The sequence below is a fragment of the Somniosus microcephalus genome, chromosome 22, assembly GCF_052327205.1.
Source record: "Somniosus microcephalus isolate GS21.2 chromosome 22, FLI_Smic_1.0, whole genome shotgun sequence".
Lineage (NCBI taxonomy): Eukaryota > Metazoa > Chordata > Chondrichthyes > Squaliformes > Somniosidae > Somniosus > Somniosus microcephalus.
The window spans coordinates 64,483,553-64,498,042 of record NC_141008.1 but is presented as its reverse complement, the minus strand read 5'-3'; the positions used below and the strand labels follow the sequence as shown (position 1 = coordinate 64,498,042).

The following is a 14,490-nucleotide window of genomic DNA, read 5'->3' as shown; positions in this document are numbered from 1 at the left end:
TTTGCCGGTAGATAGAGCTTTCCGGACATTTAACCTCCGGATAAACGAAAGTTTCCTGTATCTGTGCAATTTCTATGAAAACTATTAACCAATCTCTGATGTTGGCAAAGAAAAATTTAGAATATGTCCCCTCAAATCCAGGTGCAAAACTTTGCACTTGTGAAATTGGTCCTTTCCATTTTGTTTCACAAGCCAAAACGATATTGCTTATTCAGCCCTCCACTCTCCACCCAAGGGAAAGGGATAGCCACCAGAAATATGGCTCCATAGTAAGACAGCAGATACAAATGAAATACAGCTGTGCATCCACACCCTAGCCAGCTCTAAGTTTCCAGTTCAAGTTGATCCCTGAAGGATACAAGGAAAAGCTTTACAGGAAATAGTGACAAGCCCTCCATGGTCTCCGTGTAAGTTTTTTTTCATCCATCGAGCAATTAAAAATCATTTAGATCATTCCACTTACTGAAACTTCATTACACATGTTTTGGCAATTTCATTTGAATAGCACAAAACAGACTAATGTACTAAACACCCATTAGACTTGTGCACGCAAGTTTATCTATAAATAACAATTTCTATAACCTATGTTACTACAGAGCTTCAAGTTAGCTTGACTCTGTTGTTGCTACTCTGTCTTATTTCTTCAATGATGGGGATGACTGACTAGCAAACTGACTGGTAATTTAATATAATATTCAAAGTCAGAAATTATTTAATTAAAAAAACTATTTCTTAGTAGTTCTAAAATGTCATCAATCTTGCACTTCCTAGATCTCCATACTCATTTCCATCATCTCCCCTACTTTCCTATTTCTGCAGCCATCTTCACTTTGGAAACTATTAGCCCCTCAATTTTTTTTTATTTTTTTTTTAACGGTAAATGCTAAACAAATCTGCATAATTACTTAATTTCCCCACTACAGTTTATAATCAAATGAATGCTGCTAGTTTAAGAATCTTGCATCTGTTCAGTCAGTAAGCCACTTGTCTAATAAGGCACTCTGCCATGTTATAAAGTAACTGCAATACAATACATTAGGAACATGAAGAACTTCAGCCAAGTGAAATTTATGCCTAGATGAGGCACTGACTATGCAGGACTGCAACATTGGGGAACTGTGAGGGTCTTTTGTCTGCAACTCATTGCAAGACTTTAGCACAAAAATCTTCAACCTTTAATAGATAAGACGCTGTGCACATTACCAGGTACAAGTACGATAGCTTTTGAATACCTTTTAATGTCTCTTTACTTCTTTTGTTTGATCGCAGCCCTGCCTTCGATCTATTTTATTTCCTTTCCAGCTTTGAAAAAGGTTTCGACCCAAAACGTCAACTCAAACTTCTCTCCACGGATGTTGCCTGACCTGCTGAGTTTTTCCAGCATTCTCTGTTGTTATTTCGGATTACCAGGTACCTGTACAAGTCTCAGTTACATTACACCAAAACGTACTGCTGCCTGCTGACAGTAATTGAGTTAAGAGCAACAACCTTTGGATCTTTGACTGCAATAGTAAAAATTATTTTAATCACATGACACCTTTCGATGTCTACCAAATATATAAAAGTGAAAGAACGTTTGAAGCATCTGTCCTCTGGTATATCTCATTCTCATCATAAACCCATTTTAACTCCAGCTCAGTTACAAGGTTATTGATCCTCAGCTATTGAATTTGCAGGTTATACTTTATCCGACATAATGGACAATTCATTGTATCACGCAACTCATAATATGCAAAACACTTTTCTCTGGAGAACTATTACAGTGGATAGATTTCATCTTTTGACTGACTTTCCTGACAGCAGATCTTCCAGTTGCAATGTATATGTATGGACTACAGATGAGGACTTGATTCTGATGACCTACTTGGGCAAATCGGCTGCCAACACTCATGGCATGGGCTTAGACATGAAGAATGGTCGGGAGAGATAATGGAGGGCTGCTGCCAGCACTCATGAAACCATACCCCAGCAAGATTCAGCAGCTTCAGAAAAAGGAGGGTGAAATCGTTGGGAACAAAGAAGTTCACTCAAAAGTGATATTGTTTCTTAAAATTCTATTACCCTGGAAGTACATAGCATCTAAACAATGAGGGGCCACCATCATACAGCATCAAAGAGCGAAGACTTTTTGTCAATGTGTTAGAGGGAGAAGAAGCGATATTCAATCATTTTCATCATTTAAATTTGTTCCTCTCCCATTGGCAAAGAACCCTGACTCTTAGTTGACCACACATCAAACACCTCCTCGGTCCTTACTAACCAACAATGGCATATGCTATCGAGATGACCACAAGAAACCCTTTGTCCTCAGTATTTTCTGGGAGACTACAATGGAAAGAAAAATTGATACGGTTGATGATGTGGCACTGACAATAGTCATGTCAGTCAAGTCGTCCTTTCCTCCTGACTGATGGATGCGTGCCACTCATTTTTGTAACAAACTACTTTTAAGGATGAAAAAATAAGCTTCTTATTTTTTTTATTTTGCAGCAATCATTAATACCTTAGACAATTATGAGAATGCAACTCCTTTCCCCGCTCCAGATTTCTCCCCTTCCTTTCTCTCCTGAAGGTCCTGACTTTTGACGAAATATATTTCCGCAAGTGCATGCAACTCTCCATTACCTCACGCAAGTGAGCATTCTTTGTGTCTGAACCTAAATAAGTGAGAGTCAACAGGCTACCTGACTGTGGAGAGCATCAAAGCCCAATTTACCAAACAACCATGCAAGCACACTTTCCAGCAGGAGGTCACTGGTGAGCAATGAAGCAGATAACCTGGATGATTTTTCCTCTTGCAAGCCTGAGGGCACAGAAGTAAATCATAGCACCTCAAATCCGGCTTAAATCAGCCCAGGGAGTGAATCAAACTGGGGACCTTCTGGTGTATATATATGGTTTAGTGGTGAGTTTGTCCATCGTTGTCGATGATGAAAGCCTATGATTCATCTCCAATTTAACAGATTGTGGGTTCTCATACGACTGCAAAGTCCAATTTTTCAAGGATTTCTTTCTCCCACACACGGGACATCAAATGTCAGATTGACCAAAGAGGTTATATTTCCTTTAGGCTCTCTTTCTTTGGCTAGCTGGATATGACTTGCTTCAGGCGTTGATGGCCCAATGGCCCAACAAAGCTTGAATATGCTTTACTATTACACCGGTGTCTGTACCCAATAGTCCATTGAAGCAGACATGAAGACAATTCGAATAATAAACATTTTTCAGTGTTTAGAAAGTGATCAGTGAAACGTTTAGTGTTTGCTGCATCACTCGATGAAGCAATTTGTTGAAGTTCTTCATTTACCATGTTTCACAAGAATGAAACATGTGCTATGTAAAAAGCCTTTCTCCTGCAAAAAATTGAACTGTTCTTGTCTACCAATAGTCACAGTTTAACATGTAACAGCATTCAATTAAAACATGGCAGACTGCAAACCTTCCATTTGTACACAATGGGCTGATGTTGTTGCTGTCGAGCAGTTAGACCACTATCTTCTGCACTAGGTTCTGCCTTTTACTGCAGATGAGTATGTTAACAGGCAGTCAGTTACGTGTACCAACAGTTTTTAAAAACAAACTGTACAAAAAATTATATTCCCAATGGGGTTGTAACAGTTTAAACATTTTGTAAACTGTAGCTTGAATTGAATGGTTCTGCGTTGCAGCTGTTACTGGCTCGGATCATGATCCTTGCAGCCGAATCAACCTCCTTCTGCTCCTCCCTCCCTCCCTCAAAAAAGTAATGCAAACACCAGACTGTGAGATTAGACATTTTGAAACTTTGGAACAATTTAATATAATCTGTTAACAGTTCTAATTCTCCACACTAATGATAAATAATTTTAGCCAAATTAACAGCAACCTAGAATTCAGCACAGTGCTTTAATAAAGTATAACTGCTGAGAAACCAATAAAACACAAGCGTTGAAGTGCAGCAACTCCAGTAACATACGCATGTGCATGTCATTCATAAATCTGAAACTTTTTGAAGAAACATGACTGTTAAAAGAAAAAAAACACTGCAATCTAACCTGACATTTGGAAACAGACTGATCCCAAGGCCATTTCAATTGAGATGTTGCCACACAAATACTGCACTTAAAGTTAAACGGTTTTATTATGAGTGACTAAACAAAAATGTCAGTGTCAAAAGCTACACTTACATTTGTGATCTTGGCATTTAATATCTTTGAGTACCAACATTAGTTCTAGGGTATTAACCAAACGATTAATAAAAACATTTTCTAGCTTAAATTAATTTTTTTTTAGTACAAAAAAACTGGGAGAGATTAAAAAGTCATGTCTGGCATATGATGCAGTTGGTAACTACAAATATTGGGAGTACTGGATTCTCAACTGAAGATGAATAAACTCTTCCAGAGCTTTTTTGATGCATAATCCAGGCCACCTAAACAAATATTATACACAAACATTTTGAAATAAAAATAAAAATATCATACACTTGTAAATTGTTAACTATTTTACCCATGTTACACGACGTCCACTGCATCATACTCTATGGTACCACAGCATAGCTTGATTTTTCCACAAAAGGGGTGTTAATACATTACACAGTTACATATTTTATTTTAAACATTAAAACATGTATGACCTTGACTAATTAAGTAATTCACATGTGACAATTTAGGAAGCTTTATTCTTCCTTGTAATAGTCTGCAAACACACCGAATAGACAAGTCCCAAATGGGCGACACACAAAACCATGTTATACAGAAGCAACATCAGTCTGAACAAGTTGATTGCCATTTCCAGGTTTATAAAAAGCCCTTGCATCCATTAGGAACTCACTGTCCACAGGCAACAAGCAAATCCAGGGTTTTCCATTTAGAAATATTCTCTGGACTATGGAAACAGATAAACTGATTCTTTCGACTTTTTAAAAGAAAAAGAGTCATTTGCACTTGAGGCCAGGGAATACCATTAAAATAATGAACTTCTAAAATAATTATAAGGATATCACTCAATCTGCCTTGCCTTAAACCAATTGTTGGGCTTACTTCAAAATAAATGATCACATGCTGAAGTCCTAAAACTACCTGACGCTTAAGCATTTATTAGTTCCAACAGACCCCAAAGATCAATGACACTATGAGAAATAAAACCAAGCACAAATGGGCAACAGCATAGGTCGTGTTATTATGCTGCTGGAAAAGTTGTGGGGAAAAAAATAATTTTGCTCAATAGCTCTCTCAATTAAAGGAAGCATGTGGGTGAGGAAAGAGAATATAAAGTAATACACCTTTTTAAAACTAAATTTGTGCACTGTGAAAGGTACTTTTATATTCATCACAGCTCAATTTAGCTTAATTATATTTTGGTTTCTTCAAAAGATTTTCCAACTTTACCAATTTCACAATATCTTGTATGTACCACCACAACATAATTGTCCTCCACTTCACATGAAGTCAATGAAGATAGTTCAAGCAGCAGACACGATCCATAAGTGGGGAAAGTTACTGTAATACAGTTGAGAAATTGGAGTACAGTACAACAGTTGAGAAATTGGAGTACTGTATAACAGTTGGTTAAATATAAAAACTTATGAACATGGTCGGAAGGATCGAGAACCAGAGGACACAGATTTATGATTGGCAGAAAAACCAAAGGCAACATGAGGAAAAACTTTTTTACGCAGTGAGTGGTTAGGATCTGGAATTCACTACCTGAAAGAGTGGCGGAGGCAGATTCAATTGTGGCTTTCAAAAGGGAATTGGATAAGTACCTGAAGGAGAAAAATTTGCAGGGCTGCGGGAAAGGGCGGGGGAGTGGGACTAGCTGAGGTGCTCTTGCAGAGAGCCGGCACAGGCTCGACGGGCTGAATGGCCTCCTTCTGTGCTGTAACCATTCTATGATCATATTATACACTGTTTGCAATCATAAAACAAAAATATATAAATTAATTAAATTTTCACATTGTTAAGAACATAAGAATATAAGAACTAGGAGCAGGAGTATGCCAGCTGGCCCCTCAATACCGCTCCGCCTTTCAATAAGATCATGGCTGATCTTCGACCTCAACTCCACTTTCCTGTCCTCGCCCCCATATCCCTTGATTCCTTTAGAGTCCAAAAATCTATCGATCTCAGCCATGAATATACTCAATGAGGCAGAGCATTCCAAAGATTCACAACACTCGAGTGAAGAAATTCCTCCTCATGTCAGTCTTAAAAGGCCAACCCCCCCACCCCCCAGTTCTGGACTCTCCAGCCAGGGAAACAATCTCTCCACATCTATCCTGTCAATCGCCCTCAGTATATAGTACCTCTAATGTAAAAAAAAAGTCCTACAGCACTTAACAAAATAAAATGAGTGCATGGACACACCCCATGCCAGAGAGAAATTATTAGGGATGAATAAAAGTTTGGTTGAAAAGATAGGTTCAAAGAAGGTTTTTAAAAGGAGAAAAAAAATTAAGAATTTGCATTTATTAGTGCCCTTCACGTCAAAGGGACATTCCAAAAGTACTGCACAGCCAATTAATTTATTTTTTGAAGTGAAGTCACTGTTGTTTCATAGGTAAGTGCAGCACTGCAGGTCCCACAAACAGCACTGAAACGAATGACCATGTTCATCTGTTTGTGGTGATGTTTGAGGGTTGACCAGAACCCTGGACAAATTCTCAGCTCTTCTTTGGAAAAAGTGCCACTGTATCTTTTGCATAGACAGAGCTTTGGTGTAGTATCTCATCTAAAAAACAGAGCTTTGGTGTAATATCTCATCTGAAAAACAGATGAGGCAATAAACTGTTTTATTTTGTGATCGACAGCAAGACTGTCCATTAACAGAGTGTGCCACTGTTTCCTGTTTGTAAGTGCTGCCCTTTTGTCCATTAGACTGAGGAGATGGAAGCCTTAAGCTCCACCCTAGAAGTTGTAGTCTACAGATTGTTTGCACAGATTGCCTTGAGAGTTCATGGAGTTGAAAAAGTGCCATGGGAGCATATATGCCCACCTGAACAGGCAAATGGAGCTTTGGTTTAACATCTCAAACGAAATACAACATTTCCAACAATGCAGCACTCCATCAGTATCGCAATGAAGTGTCAGCTTAGAATATGTGCTCATGTCCCGGAGTGGGGCTTGAATCCACAACCTTCTGACTCAGGCAAAAGTGCTACCATTGCGCCAAGTGGAAATGAGAGAAGTAGAGACATGGGGATTTAGGAAGATTGTTCCACAAAGTAGTGCTGAAGCAGCTGAAGGCTCTGCCACCGATGGGATGAATTAAAGGGGAACTGCACAAAAAACCTCAATCAGAGTGCCAAAGGGGGTGAAAGACTGGAGAAGGTTGCAGAGGTAGAGGGAAAGAGCTGGTAGGCCAGAAACAGAACATTCAATCCAATCTGTCCGTGTTCATCCCCCACATGAGCAGTAGCCCTAATCCAGTGTGCTCACTCTTACCGTATCTCTATCTCCCTTTCCTTCAACCACCTATCTAACCTATTCTTAAAAATTGACATGCTCTGCTTCAATTGCTAACTCCTGTAGTGCATTCCACAGCCCTGGGTATTATCTCCTATCACTCACTCTGCATCCCGTCTCAGCCCCGCACTACCACTCACTCTTGAATAAACTTAGGTCTTGGATTTGGTTAAGTTAGTACTTTGACTTTCCACTCTTTATCTTTGTTGTGCTGTTAGTGAGGAACTGTCATTGTGGCTGAAAGGAAGCAGAATTGTTCTAGTATATATCCAATGTTTCTATAATAAAACAGAAAACTTTCACAGTAAAAACAATGAACTAATCAGGAAGCTGAGCCTTCGAGTTACAAATAAAATGTCTGTACAGGTAGATGCAAGACATACATAACTGTAGATTTACAAAAAAAACGTAATACTGGTGGTCATTTTAATCTTTTAGTGCACTCTCTCTATATTTCATATAGTATCAATCAACCAAATACTAACTTATCCCATTTCTACTTTGTCAATCAACACAGAAAGCATTAACTAATGCACAATCTCAAATGCAATACTGATCAACTTTGAAGTCTCAATAATTCATAATCTGGTCCAATTTTCAAGCCAAACTGATCTATCTGTTCAATGAAAGGCCCACCAGAGGGAGTTGCGCATTCTTAAAGTATTGCTCAGCTTCACAGCTAAGTTTTACCCTGCTACTAAGCCAAATGGAGTCCAATGCCACCATCGCCCTAATGTTAAAGCGCATTAGGTCACAATGCAGCTTCTAACCTGAATATGCCTCAAGCATTAAACAATTAAGACATTGCAATCTACTCCTTGTGCAAGCCTACTATAAGGCAAAGACCCAAGTACATACCACAATACAAACAATGATTACATTTTGTGCATAACATTTCCACCAAACAAGCATCTGAATTGTAGCACGTGCTACAAAGAAGCAGAAACAAAGTATACAAATTTGGTTTGAAAAAAACAAAATTTATCTTATGCAGATATTGTTTGCAAATAAACTACATTCAGTCAAAACTGAATTGATGTGGTCAGAAGTCAAATGTGACATGAAAAATGCTTTAAAATTCTTGCTTTTAAGTCTTTTGAATAGTAAAAGAATGCCACGAGAATCCATTCAACCAAGGATGCACAAATCGTTTTGACCGTGGTAAAAGTTATCGCAAAATTAACCACAATTTTTTTTTTAAGTTAACAAAGTATTCCCCCCCCCCAAAAAAAGTGTTTATTGTTCCCCTTTTCTCTCCTGAAAATATGGACTTTTGCTGGTGTACAGTTCCAAGGCAGTGGCAGCCCAAGTGGTCATTCTTCATTGTCGGCAAGCTAGTCAACTGTGACAAGCATAATTACCAAGCCTGATCATATCTTCATCCAACAACAGTTGCTACATAGCAGTTAGGGGGGGGAAAACCTTGGCTGATTTTTCCCCCTCCATAAATGAGGAGTGCTGAAACAAATGTTACCCCTGCTGAGATCATCTAACTCATCCCAGACCAGGAATTGAACCTCTGACCTTAATGCTGCAATTGGTGGTGCCTTTATCAACCAGCCATCAAAGAACCTCTTGGTTAACAAATATAATCTAGAAGCAAAGGTGAATTAAGAAAACTAAAAGCAAGGGTAAAAGGTTGTAAATCTGAAATAAGAAATTAAAACACAATATTCAAAACACTTAAGACAGGAATCTGGAAAGCCACAAGAGGAAAAAAAACTGTTTTCCATCTGGACCAGTTAATTTGGAATCAGCGCAGACAATTTCCTATCTCCTTGAAAATACATTTTTATTTTATAGAATATTTGCCAATTCCTCATTAACTACAATGCAGCGAATATTCAAAAATTTAAACATGAGAAACTTGCTCGTCAAGGTCAAATGTTATTGTCTTTTGATATTAAAATCATATGCTTTCTCTTCTGAAATTGTTTTAAACAGCACGCGCTATAATTCAAACTATACGACTGCAATTAGTCATTGGAATTTGACAATTCTGTAACATCACACACCCAAAGCTTGAAATTAAACCTGCAGAACTACTGGACAGCAATTCACTGGGCTGCAGTAATAGTAACAGAACTACTGGACAGCAATTCACTGGGCTGCAGTAATAGTAACAGAACTACTGGACAGCAATTCACTGGGCTGCAGTAATAGTAACAGAACTACTGGACAGCAATTCACTGGGCTGCAGTAATAGTAACAGAACTACTGGACAGCAATTCACTGGGCTGCAGTAATAGTAACAGAACTACTGGACAGCAATTCACTGGGCTGCAGTAATAGTAACAGAACTACTGGACAGCAATTCACTGGGCTGCAGTAATAGTAACAGAACTACTGGACAGCAATTCACTGGGCTGCAGTAATAGTAACAGAACTACTGGACAGCAATTCACTGGGCTGCAGTAATAGTAACAGAACTACTGGACAGCAATTCACTGGGCTGCAGTAATAGAAACAGAACTACTGAACAGCAATTCACTGGGCTGCAGTAATGGTAACAGAACTACTGGACAGCAATTCACTGGGCTGCAGTAATAGTAACAGAACTACTGGACAGCAATTCACTGGGCTGCAGTAATAGAAACAGAACTACTGGACAGCAATTCACTGGGCTGCAGTAATAGTAACAGAACTACTGGACAGCAATTCACTGGGCTGCAGTAATAGAAACAGAACTACTGGACAGCAATTCACTGGGCTGCAGTAATAGAAACAGAACTACTGGACAGCAATTCACTGGGCTGCAGTAATAGAAACAGAACTACTGAACAGCAATTCACTGGGCTGCAGTAATAGAAACAGAACTACTGGACAGCAATTCACTGGGCTGCAGTAATAGTAACAGAACTACTGGACAGCAATTCACTGGGCTGCAGTAATAGTAACAGAACTACTGGACAGCAATTCACTGGGCTGCAGTAATAGTAACAGAACTACTGGACAGCAATTCACTGGGCTTCAGTAATAGTAACAGAACTACTGGACAGCAATTCACTGGGCTGCAGTAATAGTAACAGAACTACTGGACAGCAATTCACTGGGCTGCAGTAATAGTAACAGAACTACTGGACAGCAATTCACTGGGCTGCAGTAATAGTAACAGAACTACTGGACAGCAATTCACTGGGCTGCAGTAATAGTAACAGAACTACTGGACAGCAATTCACTGGGCTGCAGTAATAGTAACAGAACTACTGGACAGCAATTCACTGGGCTGCAGTAATAGTAACAGAACTACTGGACAGCAATTCACTGGGCTGCAGTAATAGAAACTAAAAAGAAACTGCACCTTGACGTAGCTACTTACTGCAGACAGTTTGCATAATAAAATTTGCAAATAAGCTTCTCAAAACTGAGGTATAGCGCAGCAAATACACATTAGTATTTGCATTCACTATTCTATCAGCCCAGGGTACACTTCTACTGATCCATTGTTAAATATACTGGTCTTGGTCTAGTGGCTCCGAGATCATTTTGAGCTCTGCGCATCATAGGATTTTGTAATATGACGCAATCGACTTATTTGCTTGTTAATCTTTCTTCCCTCCCTCCTCATGAATATATAGTAATCATCAAAAGTAATTATGAAAAGATTTGATATAATGGAAATATGAAAAAACTAGCCCACCCCGTATTGCAAACTTTGTAGTATTGGAAGATTTAAATGAGAACTTCATATTCATACTGGTACATATTTTTTTTAATCTGCCAGGCAACCATAGCTTTGCAACTGCTGTGACATTTGAGACAGAAAATTTTAAAATCTAAAACTGTCATTATTTGGAAAACTTGTTATGCAGCATCCTCTACTCAATAAGTAAATGTATTTTTATCCAAACAAACATACAGTTTATCTTTTGGAATATACATATATTTGAAGCTTTTAAAAAAAAGATTTAGCATTTGCTAGCTTTTACATCAAAACTGGGATCTTGTGACAAATAGAGTGGTTTGAATTTGAGCAATGACTTTAGGAAGGAAGATTCACGATATTAAATAACCCTGTATAGCCCTCACAATAAATGAGAGGAGAAAAACACAATTGCTTACACATGCATGAAAAAGTGCTATCTAGAATTGTTGCTTTAACTCACACACAGGTTAGCATGAATCTGAATACACAAATGTAATTAATTTAGAGATTGTAGAACATTCCTTCAATGTTTCGCAATGGATTCAATTTAGAATTGATCCATGTTAAATTATCAACACATTTTCCTTTTTAGTAAAGACACATTATTGCTTAAAAGCTGCAATTTAACTCATCAAACTCCACACATAAATTCTATGTTCATGTGCTGTTCAACTGCAAATACCATGAAATCTTGTATGCTGGTTCAACTGCCTGATGGAAATTGGAGCATGGAAGAATTTCCAGGTTATAAAACTCTGAGGGTGCAAGTTTTCCATAAACTTAAAAGTAATCAATTGCACAGTAAGTTTAATGATTGACATTGTACAATACAAGCTTGCACCTGCAGTCAAGATCTATGCTAACAAAAAAGGCAAAACTGGACAAAAGACAACCCCATTGAATAAAGACATATATAGAAATGTCATGGCAGTTAACTAATTGAGGGGCTCACATGACAGCAAAGCTGAAGCATTTTATAACTATCATCTGAACTCCTTCATCAGAATAGTGCTTTGTTATCACTCCCAGCTATCCATTATTCACTGTATACACACACATGCTAGTTTTCACTCATTTCCTGCTACCATGGATAACTGTGGTTTTGGGAGCTTGCATATAGGATTAAATACATCAACCCACCAGAATGTCATCATTCTACTTATCACAGCCTGCACAAACACTTTACAGGCTCAGAGGGTGAAAAACATCTCAATACTAGTCAGCTGGTACCTACAAAACCTTCACTATCTTATTACTTTCTCAAAACATTAGAATTCCTGCATATATATTGATTAAAAAGGTGCTTGTGTATCCTGTCAAAAAGCTTGGAGTGAAATCACTACCTATACCTCTATTGTTTTATTTAGTATAGTCAATTTCCCCAAAATAGATTAAAGTTAATAAAAAATTAGTGAATTTATGGCAGTTTATATTTTTTTAAATGCATAACTCTTCCTAACCATTCTGCTCCAAATTAGATTCCCCCTTCTCATCTCCTTAACCAATAATAATTTAAACATTGACTATAAAAAGTTGGTTTATCACTTTTTCATAGACTTGACATTAAAACACACATTTGACATTAAAAGAATACAAACTACTCCAGGTCAACTTACAAGTTTGACCACAATAAACTATCCTTCATCTAACCAATATATATTAGTTTACAGCATTCCAGTACAAATATTTTCAAATATTTTGTTCTGCCTATAATATTTACAGTTTACATAGTCTGACAATAATATATTTACAAATATCCAGGCCTAAGATTCATTTTCTTTAGCAAAATACCAGCAATGTACAAGTTGAAGTCAGTTTATGACAGTCATTGCTTTTGTTTATATTACTCAAAACAATGGTTGCAGTTCATTAAAATTACATTAAAGAATTTTACACTCCAAATTCAGACAGCAAAATCATATTAAAGTGTGGCTACCCCATTTCACGGAGCATGATTATCCCCATCCCATATTGGGGTTTTTAAATCATGTTCCCAATGTAACGCAGCAGTAATCAACACTTATAAATGACAGGATTGGAGGGGAGGGGATGTGGGGGGGGGGGGGGGGGGGAAGCTTTTTTTTTCAAAATAGGACGAATCTCTCATTTACATGGATCCAAAAAAAAGAGGGAGGGGACCCAGAAAACCTTCTCAAAACGATCGTAAACACCAACCTTGGGAAATATTGTCACGACTCTTTGCAGGTTGGTAAACACTCGAAACTTAATATTTTACAGCGTAGATCCCAAGTGAGAATGGTATGTGGGTTGTTTTTGTGGTTAAAAACAACAGATTCCAATAAAGCCTTTCTTTATCCTTCTAATGTTTTTTTTTCCCTCTCTGACAAACAGACATGACGGATGTACGCAAGCCCGTAGCAGCATTGCAGTCAGAGCAGAGAGGAATTTGGGGCAACGGAATCCTGATGATTTTTTTTCCTCTCTCTCTCTCTCTCTCTCTCTGTCTTCTAATCAAAAATACACAATTGGTGAAGGGGGAGAATTTATGAGAGGGGAGGGGGGTGAAATTTATATATATATATATTCCCCCCACCCCCAGCACTCACCGACTCGGGTAACGCGGCTGTCCTTCGCCAACCCAGCTAGAAATCGAGGAGAAAAAAATCTAATGTCAGAAGTGGAGCAAAAAACTCCTCCCAATTTTTTCTCTCGCTCCCCCAGTCCACACACACTCGCTCAAGATGGCGGAAGTGAAGGGAGACCGGGTTATGCGCACATTTACCTCAGAGACTCGGCCCCCTCCGACCGCCACCGGCCGCCTGCAGCATCGGCCCGGCCCGGCTCCTCCTCCAGCACCACCGGGGAGCCGCGCACACACACACACTCGGGGCAGCTCGACACTCTCCCTGGTCGGCAGCGATTTTTTTTTCAATTTTTATATATTATATATATATTAAAAAGTGGTTTCGTTAACGCTGTCGTGCTTTTTTTTTAAAAGAAATTCTTGTTTTTTTTTTAATTTGGGTTTTTTTTTTGCTCCTCTCGCTCGCTCGCTCCCCGTCTCCGTGTCGCTCCAACCGCAGCCCAACGGGAAGCCCCGCAAATCCCGTGCACCCGCCCCGCTCCGCTCGCTCCCATCGCGAGATCTTTCCCTTCTCCCTCCCCCAGCTGGAGCACACAGTGCAACTTTCACCGCAACTTAGTCTTTTCCTACTTCAGGGAGATTCTATTTTACTGGGAGGGTCTCCCTCCTCCCTTCTGGAATACAGAGTGCAACTTTCACCGCAACTTTACTCCTTTGCAACATCAGGGAGATTCTATTTTACTGGGAGGGTCTCCCTCCTCCCTTCTGGAGTACAGAGTGCAACATTCACCGCAACTTTACTCCTTTGCAACTTCAGGGAGATTCTATTTTATTGGGAGGGTCTCCCTCCTCTC

The 14,490-nt window shown here is 38.9% G+C and overlaps 1 protein-coding gene across 3 annotated transcripts in view; it reads right to left on the bottom strand.

Moving 5' to 3' along the window:
* Positions 1–14,199, bottom strand: part of taok1a (TAO kinase 1a) — a 192,885-nt gene extending 178,686 nt beyond the window's left edge. The window contains exons 1-2 of one of the 3 annotated variants that reach the window (XM_085964957.1): positions 13,835–14,199; positions 13,659–13,694 (exon numbers count right to left, since the gene is read on the bottom strand). The gene's annotated coding sequence lies outside the window, so the exon portion shown is untranslated. The remainder of the gene's footprint in view (positions 1–13,658; positions 13,695–13,834) is intronic. The other 2 variants (XM_085964956.1, XM_085964958.1) reach the window with 2 other exon arrangements.
* Between the last annotated feature and the right edge of the window lie 291 nt (positions 14,200–14,490).